The following is a 17521-nucleotide window of genomic DNA, read 5'->3' as shown; positions in this document are numbered from 1 at the left end:
TCTTGATCTTATCCCTTCGGGATATGATCTTATTCCTTCTAAGGTGGGATCTTGGTGCGCCTTGACCAGGGGTGTGGGGCCTTGCCCCCACTACCCACGTTCATGTGGGTCCCCCCATGCAGGTGGGCCGCACTTCGGAACCTTCTAGAACCATCCCGGTACAATACCGAAAAATCCCGAACATTTTCCGGTGGCCAAAATAGGACTTCCCATATATAAATCTTTAACTCCGGACCATTCTGGAACTCCTCGTGACGTCCGGGATCTCATCCGGGACTCCGAACGACTTTCGGATTTCCGCATACTAATATCTCTACAACTCTAGCGTCACCGAACCTTAAGTGTGTGGACCCTACGGGTTCGGGAGACATGCAGACATGACCGAGACGACTCTCCGGTCAATAACCAACTGTTGGGGAATGTAGTAATTTCAAAAAAAATTCCTACGCACACGCAAGATCATGGTGATGCATAGCAACGAGAGGGGAGAGTGTTGTCCATGTACCCTCGTAGACCGACAGCGGAAGCGTTATCACAACGCGGTTGATGTAGTCGTACGTCTTCACGATCCGACCGATCAAGTACCGAACGTACGACACCTCCGAGTTCTACACACGTTCAGCTCGATGACGTCCCTCGAACTCCGATCCAGCCGAGTGTTGAGGGAGAGTTTCGTCGGCACGACGGCGTGGTGACGATGATGATGTTCCACCGACGCAGGGCTTCGCCGAAGCTCTGCGACGGTATTATCGAGGTGTAATCTGGTGGAGGGGGGCACCGCACACGGCTAAAATATCGTATATCAAGTGTGTCCATGGGGTGCCCCCTTCCCCCGTATATAAAGGAGCAAGGGAGGAGGAGGCCGGCCCTGGGAGGGGGCGCACCAAGTGTGGAGTCCTACTAGGACTCCCTAGTCCTAGTAGGATTCCACCTCCCATATGGAATAGGAAAAGAGGAAGGGAAAAAGAGAAGGAAGGAAGGGGGCGCCCCCCTTCCCTAGTCCAATTCGGACCAGACCAAGGGGAGGGGTGCAGCCACCCTTGAGGCCCTTTTCCTTCTTTCCCGTATGGCCCAATAAGGCCCAATACGTATTCCCGTAACTCTCCGGTACTCCGAAAAATACCCGAATCACTCGGAACCTTTCCGAAGTCCGAATATAGTCGTCCAATATATCGATCTTTACGTCTCGACCATTTCGAGACTCCTCGTCATGTCCCCGATCTCATCCGGGACTCCGAACTCCTTCGGTACATCAACATACATAGACTCATAATAAAACTGTCATCGTAACTTTAAGCGTGCGGACCCTACGGGTTCGAGAACTATGTAGACATGACCGAGACACGTCTCCGGTCAATAACCAATAGCGGGACCTGGATGCCCATATTGGCTCCCACATATTCTACGAAGATCTTTATCGGTCAGACCGCATAACAACATACGTTGTTCCCTTTGTCATCGGTATGTTACTTGCCCGAGATTCGATCGTCGGTATCTCGATACCTAGTTCAATCTCGTTACCGGCAAGTCTCTTTACTCGTTCCGTAACACATCATCCCGCAACTAACTCATTAGTCACAATGCTTGCAAGGCTTATAGTGATGTGCATTACCGAGTGGGCCCAGAGATACCTCTCCGACAATCGGAGTGACAAATCCTAATCTCGAAATACGCCAACCCAACAAGTACCTTTGGAGACACCTGTAGAGCACCTTTATAATCACCCATTTACGTTGTGACGTTTGGTAGCACACAAAGTGTTCCTCCGGTAAACGGGAGTTGCATAATCTCATAGTCAGAGGAACATGTATAAGTCATGAAGAAAGCAATAGCAACATACTAAACGATCGGGTGCTAAGCTAACGGAATGGGTCAAGTCAATCACGTCATTCTCCTAATGAGGTGATCTCGTTAATCAAATGACAACTTATGTCTATGGCTAGGAAACATAACCATCTTTGATTAACGAGCTAGTCAAGTAGAGGCATACTAGTGACACTCTGTTTGTCTATGTATTCACACATGTATTATGTTTCCGGTTAATACAATTCTAGCATGAATAATAAACATTTATCATGATATAAGGAAATAAATAATAACTTTATTATTGCCGCTAGGGCATATTTCCTTCAGTCTCCCACTTGCACTAGAGTCAATAATCTAGTTCACATCGCCATGTGATTTAACATGAATAGTTCACATCACCATGTGATTAACACCCATAGTTCACATCGTCATGTGACCATCACCCAAAGGGTTTACTAGAGTCAGTAATCTAGTTCACATTGCTATGTGATTAACACCCAAAGAGTACTAAGGTGTGATCATGTTTCGATTGTGAGATAATTTTAGTCAACGGGTCTGTCACATTCAGATCCGTAAGTATTTTGCAAATTTCTATGTCTACAATGCTCTGCATGGAGCTACTCTAGCTAATTGCTCCCACTTTCAATATGTATCTAGACCGAGACTTAGAGTCGTCTAGATTAGTGTCAAAACTTGCATCGACGTAACCTTTTACGACGAGCCTTTTGTCACTTCCATAATCGATAAACATATCCTTATTCCAGTAAGGATAATTTTGACCGTTGTCCAGTGATCTACTCCTAGATCACTATTGTACTCCCTTGCCAAAATCAGTGTAGGGTATACAATAGATCTGGTACACAGCATGGCATACTTTATAGAACCTATGGCCGAGGCATAGGGAATGACTTTCATTCTTTTTCTATCTTCTGCCGTGTTCGGGTTTTGAGTCTTACTCAATTTCACACCTTGTAACACAGGCAAGAAACTCTTTCTTTGACTGTTCCATTTTGAACCACTTCAAAATCTTGTTAAGGTATGTACTCATTGAAAAAACTTATCAAGCGTCTTGATCTATCTCTATAGATCTTGATGCTCAATATGTAAGCAGCTTCACCGAGGTCTTTCTTTGAAAAACTCCTTTATGCTTTGCAGAATAATTCTACATTATTTCCGATCAACAATATGTCACTTACATATACTTATCAGAAATGTTGTAGTGCTCCCACTCACTTTCTTGTAAATACAGGCTTCATCGCAAGTCTGTATAAAACTATATCCTTTGATCAACTTATCAAAGCGTATATTCCTACTCCGAGATGCTTGCACCAGTCCATAGATGGATCGCTGGAGCTTGCATATTTTGTTAGCACCTTTAGGATTGACAAAACCTTCTGGTTGCATCATATACAACTCTTCTTTAATAAATCCATTAAGGAATGCAGTTTTGTTTATCCATTTGCCAGATTTCATAAAATGCGACAATTGCTAACATGGATCGGACAGACATAAGCATCGCTGCGAGTGAGAAAATCTCATCGTAGTCAACACCTTGAACTTTGTCAAAACCTTTTTCCGACAAGTCTAGCTTTGTAGATAGTAACACTACTATCAGCGTCCGTCTTCCTCTTGAAGATCCATTTATTTCTATGGCTTGCCGATCATCGGGCAAGTCAACCAAAGTCCACACTTTGTTCTCATACATGGATCTCATCTCAGATTTCATGGCCTCAAGCCATTTTGCGGAATCTGGGCTCACCATCGCTTCTTCATAGTTCGTAGGTTTGTCATGGTCTAGTAACATAACCTCCAGAATAGGATTACCGTACCACTCTGGTGCGGATCTTACTCTGGTTGACCTACAAGGTTTAGTAACAACTTGATCTGAAGTTTCATGATCATCATCATTAACTTCCTCACTCATTGGTATAGACGTCACAGGAACCATTTCTTGTGATGAACTACTTTCCAATAAGGGAGCAGGTACAGTTACCTCATCAAGTTCTACTTTCCTCCCACTCACTTCTTTCGAGAGAAACTCCTTCTCTAGAAAGGATCCATTCTTAGCAACGAATGTCTTGCCTTCGGATCTGTGATAGAAGGTGTACCCAACTGTCTCCTTTGGGTATCCTATGAAGACACATTTCTCCGATTTGGGTTTGAGCTTATCAGGATGAAACTTTTTCACATAAGCATCGCAACCCCAAACTTTAAGAAACGACAACTTTGGTTTCTTGCTAAACCTCAGTTCATAAGGCGTCGTCTCAACGGATTTTGATGGTGCCCTATTTAACGTGAATGCAGCTGTCTCTAATGCATAACCCCAAAACGATAGTGGTAAATTGGTAAGAGACATCATAGATTGCACTATATCCAATAAAGTACGGTTATGACGTTCGGACACACCATTATGTTGTGGTGTTCCAGGTGGCGTGAGTAGCGAAACTGTTTCACATTGTTTTAACTGAAGGCCAAACTCGTAACTCAAATACTCTTCTCCACGATCAGATCGTAGAAACTTTATTTTCTTGTTACGATGATTTTCCGCTTCACTCTGAAATTATATGAACTTTTCAAATGTTTCAGACTTCTGTTTCATTAAGGAGATATACCCATATCTGCTCAAATCATCTGTGAAGGTCAGAAAATAATGATACCTGCTATGAGCCTCAATATTCATCGGACCACATACATCTGTATGTATGATTTCCAACAAATCTGTTGCTCTCTCCATAGTTCCGGAGAACGGCGTTTTAGTCATCTTGCCCATGAGGCACGGTTCGCAAGCATCAAGTGATTCATAATCAAGTGATTCCAAAATCCCATCAGTATGGAGTTTCTTCATGCGCTTTACACCAATATGACCTAAACGGCAGTGCCACAAATAAGTTGCACTATCATTATTAACTTTGCATCTTTTGGCTTCAATATTATGAATATGTGTATCACTACGATCGAGATCCAACAAACCATTTTCGTTGGTGTGTATGACCATAGAAGGTTTTTATTCATGTAAACAGAACAACAATTGTTCTCTAACTTAGATGAATAACCGTATTGCAATAAACATGATCAAATCATATTCATGCTCAACGCAAACACCAAATAACACTTATTTAGTTTCAACACTAATCCCGAAAGTACAGGGAGTGTGCAATGATGATCATATCAATCTTGGAACTACTTCCAACACACATCGTCACCTCGCCTTTTACTAGTCTCTGTTTATTCTGCAACTCCTGTTTCGAGTTATTACTCTTAGCAACTAAACCAGTATCAAATACCGAGGGGTTGCTATAAACACTAGTAAGTACACATCAATAACATGTATATCCAATATACCTTTGTTCACTTTGCCATCCTTCTTATCCACCAAATAGTTGGGGTAGTTCCACTTCCAGTGACCAGTCCCTTTGCAGTAGAAGCACTTAGTCTCAGGCTTAGGTACAGACTTGGGTTTCTTCACTTGAGTAGCAACTTGCTTGCCGTTCTTTTTGAAGTTCCCCTTCTTCCCTTTGCCCTTTTCTTGAAACTAGTGGTCTCGTCAACCATCAACACTTGAAGTGGTCTCGTCAACCATCAACACTTGATGTTTTTCTTGATTTCTACCTTCGTCGATTTAAGCATCACGAAGAGCTCGGGAATTACTTTCGGCATCCCTTGCATACTATAGTTCATCACGAAGTTCTACTAACTTGGTGATGGTGACTAGAGAATTCTGTCAATCACTATTTTATCTGGAAGATTAACTCCCACTTGATTCAAGCGATTGTAGTACCCAGACAATCTGAGCACATGCTCACTAGTTGAGCGATTCTCCTCCATCTTTTAGCTATAGAACTTGTTGGAGACTTCATATCTCTCAACTCGGGTATTTGCTTGAAATATTAACTTCAACTCCTGGAACATCTCATATGGTCCATGACGTTCAAAACGTCTTTGAAGTCCCGATTCTAAGCCGTTAAGCATGGTGCACTAAACTATCAAGTAGTCATCATATTGAGCTAGCCAAACGTTCATAACGTCTGCATCTGCTCCTGCAATAGGTCTGTCACCTAGCGGTGCATCAAGGACATAATTTTTCTGTGCAGCAATGAGGATAATCCTCAGATCACGGATCCAATCCGCATCTTTGCTACTAACATTTTTCAACATAATTTTCTCTAGGAACATATCAAAAATAAACAGGGAAGCAACAACGCGAGCTATTGATCTACAACATAATTTGCAAAATACTATCAGGACTAAGTTCATGATAAATTTAAGTTCAATTAATCATATTACTTAAGAACTCCCACTTAGATAGACATCCCTCTAATCCTCTAAGTGATCACGTGATCCATATCAACTAAACCATGTCCGATCATCACGTGAGATGGAGTAGTTTCAACGGTGAACATCACTATGTTGATCATATCTACTATATGATTCACGCTCGACCTTTCGGTCTCCGTGTTCCAAGGCCATATCTGTTATATGCTAGGCTCGTCAAGTTTAACCTGAGTATTCCGCGTGTGCAACTGTTTTGCACCCGTTGTATTTGAACGTAGATCCTATCACACAAGATCATCACGTGGTGTCTCAGCACGAATAACTTTTGCAACGGTGCATACTCAGGGAGAACACTTATACTTTGATAATTTAGTGAAGGATCATCTTATAATGCTACCGTCAAACAAAGCAAGATAAGATGAATAAAGGATTAACATCACATGCAATCAATATAAGTGATATGCTATGGCCATCATCATCTTGTGCTTGTGATCTCCATCTCCGAAGCACCGTCATGATCACCATCGTCACCGGCGCGACACCTTGATCTTCATCGTAGCATCGTTGTCGTCTCACCAACTTATTGCTTTTACGACTATCGCTACCGCTTAGTGATAAAGTAAAACTATTACATGGCGATTGCATCTCATACAATAAAGCGACAACCATATGGCTCCTACCAGTTGCCGATAACTCGGTTACCAAACATGATCATCTCATACAACACATTATATCACATCATGTCTTGACCATATCACATCACAACATGCCCTGCAAAAACAAGTTAGACGTCCTCTACTTTGTTGTTGCATATTTTACGTGGCTGCTACGGGCTTAGCAAGAACCGTTCTTACCTACGCATCAAAACCACAACGATAGTTTGTCAAGTTGGTGCTGTTTTAACCTTCGCAAGGACCGGGCGTAGCCACACTCGGTTCAACTAAAGTGAGAGAGACAGACACCCGCCAGTCACCTTTAAGCAACGGGTGCTCGCAATGGTGAAACCAGTCTCGCGTAAGCGTACGCGTAATGTCGGTCCGGGCCGCTTCATCTCACAATACCGCTGAACCAAAGTATGACATGCTGCTAAGCAGTATGACTTATATCGCCCACAACTCACTTGTGTTCTACTCGTGCATAACATCAACGCATAAAACCTGGCTCTGATACCACTGTTGGGGAACGTAGTAATTTCAAAAAAATTCCTACGCACACGCAAGATCATGGTGATGCATAGCAACGAGAGGGGAGAGTGTTGTCCACGTACCCTCGTAGACCGACAGCGGAAGCGTTATCACAACGCGGTTGATGTAGTCGTACGTCTTCACGATCCGACCGATCAAGTACCGAACGTACGGCACCTCCGAGTTCTACACACGTTCAGCTCGATGACGTCCCTCGAACTCCGATCCAGCCGAGTGTTGAGGGAGAGTTTCGTCACCACGACGGCGTGGTGACGATGATGATGTTCCACCGACGCAGGGCTTCGCCTAAGCTCTGCGACGGTATTATCGAGGTGTAATCTGGTGGAGGGGGGCACCGCACACGGCTAAAATATCGTAATATCAATGTGTGTCCATGGGGTGCCCCCTGCCCCCGTATATAAAGGAGCAAGGGAGGAGGAGGCCGGCCCTAGGAGGGGGCGCACCAAGTGTGGAGTCCTACTAGGACTCCCTAGTCCTAGTAGGATTCCAACTCCCATATGGAATAGGAAAAGAGGAAGGGAAAAAGAGAAGGAAGGAAGGGGGCGCCCCCCTTTCCTAGTCCAATTCGGACCAGACCAAGGGGAGGGGTGCGGCCACCCTTGAGGCCCTTTTCCTTTTTCCCGTATGGCCCAATAAGGCCCAATACGTATTCCCGTAACTCTCCGGTACTCCGAAAAATACCCGAATCACTCGGAACCTTTCCGAAGTCCGAATATAGTCGTCCAATATATCGATCTTTACGTCTCGACCATTTCGAGACTCCTCGTCATGTCCCCGATCTCATCCGGGACTCCGAACTCCTTCGGTACATCAACATACATAACTCATAATAAAACTGTCATCGTAACTTTAAGCGTGCGGACCCTACGGGTTCGAGAACTATGTAGACATGACCGAGACACGTCTCCGGTCAATAACCAATAGCGGGACCTGGATGCCCATATTGGCTCCCACATATTCTACGAAGATCTTTATCGGTCAGACCGCATAACAACATACGTTGTTCCCTTTGTCATCGGTATGTTACTTGCCCGAGATTCGATCGTCGGTATCTCGATACCTAGTTCAATCTCGTTACCGGCAAGTCTCTTTACTCGTTCCGTAACACATCATCCCGCAACTAACTCATTAGTCACAATGCTTGCAAGGCTTATAGTGATGTGCATTACCGAGTGGGCCCAGAGATACCTCTCCGACAATCGGAGTGACAAATCCTAATCTCGAAATACGCCAACCCAACAAGTACCTTTGGAGACACCTGTAGAGCACCTTTATAATCACCCATTTACGTTGTGACGTTTGGTAGCACACAAAGTGTTCCTCCGGTAAACGGGAGTTGCATAATCTCATAGTCAGAGGAACATGTATAAGTCATGAAGAAAGCAATAGCAACATACTAAACGATCGGGTGCTAAGCTAACGGAATGGGTCAAGTCAATCACGTCATTCTCCTAATGAGGTGATCTCGTTAATCAAATGACAACTTATGTCTATGGCTAGGAAACATAACCATCTTTGATTAACGAGCTAGTCAAGTAGAGGCATAGTAGTGACACTCTGTTTGTCTATGTATTCACACATGTATTATGTTTCCGGTTAATACAATTCTAGCATGAATAATAAACATTTATCATGATATAAGGAAATAAATAATAACTTTATTATTGCCTCTAGGGCATATTTCCTTGACCAACAGCGGGATCTGGATACCCATGTTGGCTCCCACATGTTCCACGATGATCTCATCGGATGAACCACGATGTCGAGGATTCAATCAATCCCGTATACAATTCCCTTTGTCAATCGGTATGTTACTTGCCCGAGATTCGATCGTCGGTATCCCAATACCTTTTTCAATCTCGTTACCGGCAAGTCACTTTACTCGTACCGTAATGCATGATCCCGTGACCAAACACTTGGTCACATTGAGCTCATTATGATGATGCATTACCGAGTGGGCCCAGAGATACCTCTCTGACATACGGAGTGACAAATCCCAGTCTTGATTCGTGCCAACCCAACAGACACTTTCGGAGATACCTGTAGTGCACCTTTATAGCCACCCAGTTACGTTGTGACGTTTGGTACACCCAAAGCATTCCTACGGTATCCGGGAGTTGCACAATCTCATGGTCTAAGGAAATGATACTTGACATTAGAAAAGCTCTAGCAAACGAACTACACGATCTTGTGCTATGCTTAGGATTGGGTCTTGTCCATCACATCATTCTCCTAATGATGCGATCCCGTTATCAATGACATCCAATGTCCATGGTCAGGAAACCATAACCATCTATTGATCAACGAGCTAGTCAACTAGAGGCATACTAGGGACATGTTGTGGTCTATGTATTCACACATGTATTACGATTTCCAGTTAATACAATTATAGCATGAACAACAGACAATTATCATGAACAAGGAAATACAATAATAACCATTTTATTATTGCCTCTAGGGCATATTTCCAACACCAAATTCTTCATATGGATCCAAGTCCTCATACGGACCAAATTCCTCACGTGGATCAAGTTCCTCAAAAGGATCAAAGTCCTCATATGAATATCATCGTGCTAACAACTCTGTTTCGCAGGGAAGAGCTAAGGGCTATGAATATGAGCATTATTCTTCTAACCATTATGTTCATAAGTCCTTGAAGAATTTCTCTGCTTATTCATATGCTTATCCTAGCTCCTCTTATGTGAAACGAAATGTACTGGCTTCTATGCCATATTTCTCATATGGAGCTCGCAGAGTGATGAACTCTTTGCCACCCCTTCAGATGTGGGTGGTGAAGAAAAAGAACTAATCTCTTCTGCAGGGTCAGGTCTCCAGACGTGCTCAAACGTCTGAAGAATTTGCTGGAGACCTGAGAGTGCCTGAAAGGACGCAGGCTAATCATGAAGAAATGAACTTTCATTTCTCACGTCCTCATACTGCTTTATCTGTTCTATTGCTTGATGAAATTGATCTAATGAATTGATGTCATATTCTTCATTGATGAAGTATATGAGTTCGTAAGTTGCACTAATTCATCTGTAGGATGATCAACCCAAAGCCACTGAGTGGGTCCTCGATAGTGGATGTACAAATCACATGACTGGTGACAAGAATCTATTGATGGATGCTCCCTTATCTCCATCTCATCTGAAGCATATCATCTTCGCTGACAAAGGCAAAAGTCAGGTATTGGGTCTAGGTAAGGTTGCGATCTCAAAGGATCGACACATGGACAAAGTCATGCTTGTCAAGTCCTTAGGATACAACCTCATGTCTGTCTTAATGCTTTGCGATCTTGATATGGTTGTAGTTTTTGGCAAGTATCATTGTGTTGTGATCATGGAAGCTGACAATTCCAAAGTCTTCGAAGGCTTTAGGAGAGGAGACTTGTATATTGTTGATTTCTCTACAGGACCACAACCAGCCGTGTGCCTACTTGCAAAAGCTTCAGAAGGCTGGCTCTGGCATCGACGACTTGGTCATGCAGGCATGAGGAATTTGCACACGCTTGCGAAGAAGAAGCACGTCATTGGCATTGAGAATGTCAAATTCCTCAAGGATCACTTATGCGGAGCCTGTGAAGCTGGAAAGATGACAAAGGCCAAGCATCCAGCGAAGACTATCGTGACTACTACTCGTCCATTTGAATTGCTTCACATGGATCTCTTCGGTCCTAACCATTATTCTGCAGTTTCAAATGATGCATCTCAATATGGCTTGTTATTGTTGATGATTACTCTCGTTACACATGGGTACACATTGTTACTTACAAACATGAAGTGCAGGAAGTCTTCAAACGATTTTCCTCGAGGGCTTGAACCAACTTTGGTGTGAAGATCAAGCACATCAGAAGTGACAATGGAACTGAGTTCAAGAATTCTGGTCTTGATGACTATCTTGATGAACTTGGTATTACTCATGAGTTGTCTGCTCCTTATACTCCTCAGCAGAATGGCGTCGTGGAGCGCAAGAACAGGACTCTTGCTGAGATGGCTCGCACTATGCTTGATGAATACAAAACGCCTCGTTGTTTCTGGATTGATCCAATTGATACTGCGTGCCACATCATCAACAGAGTATATCGTCACAAATTCTTCAAGAAGACTGCCTATGAACTCCTCACTGACAAGAAACCCAATATGAACCAGCACCTGAGGAATCTATCAAGTTCAAGGCTACTGAGGATGTCATTCCTACCGAAGAATCTGCTGAAGAATTCATTCCAGAACATGAAGAACGTCGAGCTGAGGCACCTGAAGAAAATGATGCTGAAGAAAATGCTGATCAAATTCCTCGACGACAACCAGCTCATCCTCGCGTTGCAAAAGAAGTGCAAATTGAGAAGATCATCGATGACATTGAAGCACCAGGTCCTCTCACATGCTCAAGAGCTTCACATTTATCTAACTTTTGTGGGCACTTTGCTTTTGTCTCTATCATAGAGCCCACTAAGGTAGATGAAGCATTTATTGAGCCTGAGTGGATTTAATCCATGCAAGAAGAATTACATCAATTCGAGCTCAACAACGTCTGGGAACTGGTCAAACGTCCAGATCCTCGCAAGCACAATATCATTAGCACAAAGTGGATCTACCGCAACAAGCAAGATGAAAATGGCCTTGTGGTGAGGAATAAGGCACGGCTTGTAGCTCAAGGCTACACACAGGTTGAAGGAATTGATTTTGATGAAACTTTTGCACCTGTTGCTAGACTTGAGGCTATTCGCATATTACTTGCTTATGCTAACCATCATGATATCACTCTATATCAAATGGATGTGAAAAGTGCATTCCTCAATGGTAAGCTTGTGGAAGAAGTATATGTTGCTCAACCCCCAGGTTTTGAAGATCCAAAGAATCCTGACAAAGTCTTCAGACTTAATAAGGCCCTCTATGGCCTCAAGCAGGCCCCTCGGGCGTGGTATGATACTTTGAAGGAATTCCTCATGAAGAAAGGCTTCAAACCCGGTTCACTCGACCCTACTCTTTTCACTAAATCTTATGATGGTGAACTGTTTGTGTGCCAAATATATGTTGATGATATTATCTTTGGCTGTACTGACCAACGTTATAGTGATGAATTTGCCTATATGATGAGTGAATAATATCAAATTTCTATGATGGGAGAATTGAAATTCTTCTTAGGTCTTCAAATTCGTCAACAACGCAATGGCATATTCATATCTCAGGAGAAATACCTCAAGGATGTACTGAGGAAATTCGGCATGCAAGATTGCAAAGGCGTCAAAATTCCTATGCCCACAAATGGCCATCTGTGCACTGATGAAAATGGTATTGACTTCGATCATAAGGTATACCGCTCCATGATTGGTTCTTTATTGTACTTATGTGCATCTAGGCCAGATATAATGCTTAGTGTTTGCATGTGTGCCCGATTTCAAGCTACACCGAAGGAATCACATCATAAGGCTGTGAAGCATATTCTTTGATATCTAGCTCACACTCCAACACTTGGATTATGGTACCCCAAGGGCTCAGCTTTTGATCTCATTGGATATCCAGACTCACTATGCTGGTGATCGTGTGGACCGCAAGTCAACATCTGGCACATGCCATTTCCTCAGAAGATCTTTGGTCTGTTGGTCCTCGAAGAAACAGAACTGCGTATCACTGTCTACTGCTGAAGCTGAGTACATTGCTGCTGGTTCTTGCTGTGCTCAATTGCTGTGGATGAAGCAAACTCTCAAGGACTATGGCGTCAACGTGAAGAATGTGCCTCTCTTCTGTGACAATGAGAGTGCCATCAAGATTGCTCACAACCCAGTTCAGCACTCGAAGACAAAGCACATTCAGATTCGTCATCATTTTCTTCGTGATCATGTGTTGAAGGGCGTCATTTCTATTGAGCATGTGAAGACTGAAAAACAGTTAGCCAATATCTTCACAAAGCCCTTGGATGAGAAGAGATTTAGCAAGTTGCGGTGTGAGCTAAATATCTTAGAATCTTCGAATCTTCTTTGAAAAGGACACTCATCCTAACACTTATGCAAAATTGATGACTTAGATGTGCAACACATGAAGAAAAGTTTTTCTTCAACCAATGAAGAATAACACTCTAAGTGTGAAGAAATTAACGAAGAATTTGATTCTCAGAACCCTACAATAATTGTACGCGGTGTCTGAAATCATCATTCTTATACGGTGGGTCACGCCACCACCAAAGTTGAAAATCTTCAATTTGAGTTTTTCCTCAGTTTTGAAATTTCTCAGTTGTTCATTTTCTTCAACTTTGCATTGTCTTCACCTTTTCCGTCGTTTTTCTTCATTGGCTATATATATATATATGAGTTTATGTCCTCTACAACATTCACTTATTGCTATTGCTTCAAGTTGCTTTTTCTGCTAAGTGAATGTGATCGGACCCTTCCCCCTCTATGCTAAACTCAACCCAATCTATTCACAAATTCTTCATGTGCGTTCTATTTGAAACTCGTTCAAAATCTTCACTGTGTCCTTGTCAGCTGAAGAATTTGCAAACGGAACTTTTAACTTATCTTATCCAAAATTTTCAGTTTTGCCGCTCAAATCGTTCCGCATCCCACGAAATACTTATCTATTCACCCACGATCTCACACGATCTCCACTTCTCAGTACGTGGGTGACACATGTCAAGCGAATGAGAAGGGTCAGGGGCACGTTCGTCCAAATTCTTCGAGCGAACAATTTTTCACCGTGGCTATAAATACCCCTCCCCTTCCTCACTTCTCTTTTACTCCGCTCGATCTCTCTCCCGCTCGAGCTCTCTCCCGCTCGAGCTTCTCAAACCCTAGCGCCGCCGCTACTTCAACGTTGCCGGTGAGGAAGAGCTTCACTGCCTCGACCTCGTCGCCGTCGTACTCGCGCCGGCTGCGGATTTCTTCACTCTGCCGCCGCCATAGCTGTCTTCCTCAGCCAAGTTAGGGCGTGGAAGATCTGCACTGACAAATTTCACATCTCCACTTCCCAGTTCGTCGTGTTCTTCGTCCAGGGTAATTAAAAGTTACTTTTACTGCCCTCTTTGATTCAAATGATTTCTACAAAATCCTCAAAGGTGTTTTTCTTCAAATCTTCACACACTAAACACCTCACATGTCATCTGTTCTTGATTCATTTCTCTAAGCTATATTTTTCTTCAAGATTCCTCAATTGTGTGGATTTCTGATCTTACAACTCTGGAACCTAAGACAAAGAATGCTTAGTGAAATTCTTCAAGACTCATCTGGTCAAATTCTTCAAACTTGTTCTTTTTGAAAAACCTCTGAGAACACATATGGCCTCTCCAAATTCCTCGCAACTATACTCTGTTCACAGGTACTCATGTCCGCTGCCGAATCACTAGGTTCTCATCAACTTAACTCATTTGCAGTGTTCCTCGAAGAAAAGTTGCATACATCTTCAGAGAATTCCATTGTTCAAATTCCTCATCTGAAGAAAATGGCTGATGGAAAGAAGCCACAAAAGGGAGGAAAGAGGCCTGTGATTAACACTGCTTTTGAAATCCCTGATGACATATATGCGGATTACTGCACTCCTGATGAGGCCAAGTTTGGAAAAGAGGACAAAAATCAGCGCAAGGTGCGCATACAGAGGATAGAGAGGAGATGGGCAAGAGAGTGGAGGGAGTACAGGTATGTTACTCCCAAATACATGAAGAAATTTGCTCTAAATCCTCCATTCCCAAGACCTCCATTGGCACCTGGCCAAGAAGCAGATCCCACTAGCCTCAAGTGTGGTGAGGATTATCCTGATGAATGGGCCAAGCGCCAGGCCAAGCTGGCTAGACAAGCCAGAGAAGCATTGAGGAAATTCAACGAGGACTCTACTGCTGCTGCTGCCTCTGCTGAGGCCTCTGCTGTCAAGCCGAAGAAGGCCATGGCAAAGAAGCCTGCTTATAAACCAAGTGCTTCATCTTCAATGCCCTCTTGGCCAGATTCCTCAAAGCCCTCACGGCCAAATCCTCAAACTGCTCCTACTCCTCCAAAGTCCTCAGCTCCTCCGCCAAAGTCTTCGGCTGCTCCCACCAAATCCTTAGCACCTGTGCATCTCGCCACGTGCCAAAGGACTGTAGGCATATCTATTACCTCAGGAGCCTCTGCAAGTTCCTCAGCTGCTCCAAGTTCCTCAGCTGGCCCCTCTCTGCTGAAGAAAAAGACCACTGCTGGACGAGGTCCTCGACCAAGTCCTCACAAGAAGCAGGTTGCTTTCGAAGTGCCCTCTGATGATGATGAGGCTGATGATGATGAACTAGTTGAAATCATCAGAGACAGACAAGTCAAGGCCGCTAGAGCCAAAGGAAGCAATGTGTCTCTACTTTTGGATCCAAAGCTGATCCTAGACTACATCGATCTCTGGCACAAAGATCCCAACACTCCTTTGTCGGAGATGAACCTCACTCCTGGTCAAAGTCATGTTCTGACTGCCTTCATTGAAGAAGAAAAATGGAAATTTGAGAAGGCCAGACAGCTGAAGAAAGCTCAGTACAGGAAGGAGCGCTTCCTGAAGAAAAACGTTGTCACTATGACAACTGAAGAACTAGTGAAGATCCAGGCTGAAATCAAAGGCCTCGGCAATGACTTCAATGCTTACTATGCTGATTGGCAAGGAGCCAAGGTCAGGTTTGTAAAACTGACTGAGAAATTCACTTCAAAGGTTGCAGCTCCATCGCAACCAGAAATTCCTCAAGCCGAAGCATCTGCTCAACCAACAGAAGAGCACGCCAGCACCGCTAATGAAAATCAGGCTGCTGAAGAAAATGTGAGTTCCGGGGCTGATGACTGCATTCCAGCCGCTGAAGAAATTGCCAGGGCATCCACTAGTGGTGCACCTGAAGAAAATGAAGAAGTCAGGGCAACTTCATTAGTTGTGCCTGAAGAAATTCAACCAAATTCCTCTGCTCCTCCTGCGCCTACCCCAACTCCGATCCTTCCATCTGCATCAGATGTGAAGAAGACCAAGGCTGCAGAGCCTGCAGCGGTGAGGAAAAGGAAAGCATCAGCTTCATCAGATTCTTCAACTCCGAAGAAGATGAAGAAATTGACCAGCTTATTTGAACATCCAATTGATGTTGTTCCTGTTTCCAGTATGCCATCAAAGGAACTTGTACCTTTCGATGAAGAATATGTGATCCCTAGCGGATCCGATGAAGACATTCCCTCTGCTGCTTCCTCAGAGCAGATGGATGAAGAAATTGAAGCGGACGCAATCCCTTCAACTCCAATTGTCTCCTCGCCCATGCCTCAGTTTACTGCTGAAGAGGCCGGCGTTGAGGAATTGGATGAACAAAATTCTGACGTGGACATTGGGAGTACTACTCCATTGATGAATGATGATTTTTGGGATAGTCAGCATCCCAACTCTCCTCTGTTCACGCCATTGCAGCAAATCCCTCAGTCCCCACCACATACTGTTCCATTGGGCTCTGAAGAAACTCACCCCACTCCGTCTGTACATGAAGAAATTCCAGCCACTAGTGCTGAAGAAACTGTTGCTGCTGAATCACTGAAGACACAGACTGCCACTGAAGAGGAACCAGAAATTCCTCAGCCTGAAGAACCTGAGATTGCGATTCCTGAGGTTGTGATGCAACTTACTAACACTCCTCAACCCAAGCCAAAGGATCCATTCTCAAGGAAGCAAAAATTCAAGACTGATGATTTCTTCAGTGAGCATGTATTCTTCACAGATTACAACCCCTATGACTCTACTCGCATTAGGAAGAGGCATTTCTGGACTGCCAGCCAGGCAAATTTTTATTCCTCAGTGCTGTTCAACAAAGACAAAGTCTTCGATCATGAGCACATTCCTCACGTGGATATGGAATCTCTGTCATGCTTCGTGCCAGTCCGCAGTGTTCTTCACGACGCTGGACTGTTAAATTTCTGCACTGACATCTGTGATTGGAATGAAGAACTCATTCTTCAATTCTATGCAACTCTGCACATCACCGGAGACTCTGAAGATGTGAATTCATGGGTGCTGGACTGGATGACTGAAAACACTCACTACAAGGCACCAGCTACTGAATTGCTTCGTGCTTTACCTCTCAGTCCTCCCCTTGAAGCTGCTCGTTGCATGTACAAAGAGCCTGAGCTTACAGACCACTATATGCAAGTGCTGATGAAGCCATTGAAGCCAGGTCAGGCCCCAAGAACCAAATTCCTCATGAAGGAATTGCTATATGTGCCTCGGACTGTCTATCGCATTCTGACGAAGACATTGAGTCCTATCAAGGGCCACGAC

The sequence above is a fragment of the Triticum aestivum genome, chromosome 6D (genome assembly GCF_018294505.1).
Source record: "Triticum aestivum cultivar Chinese Spring chromosome 6D, IWGSC CS RefSeq v2.1, whole genome shotgun sequence".
Lineage (NCBI taxonomy): Eukaryota > Viridiplantae > Streptophyta > Magnoliopsida > Poales > Poaceae > Triticum > Triticum aestivum.
This window is presented reverse-complemented; position numbering follows the sequence as displayed.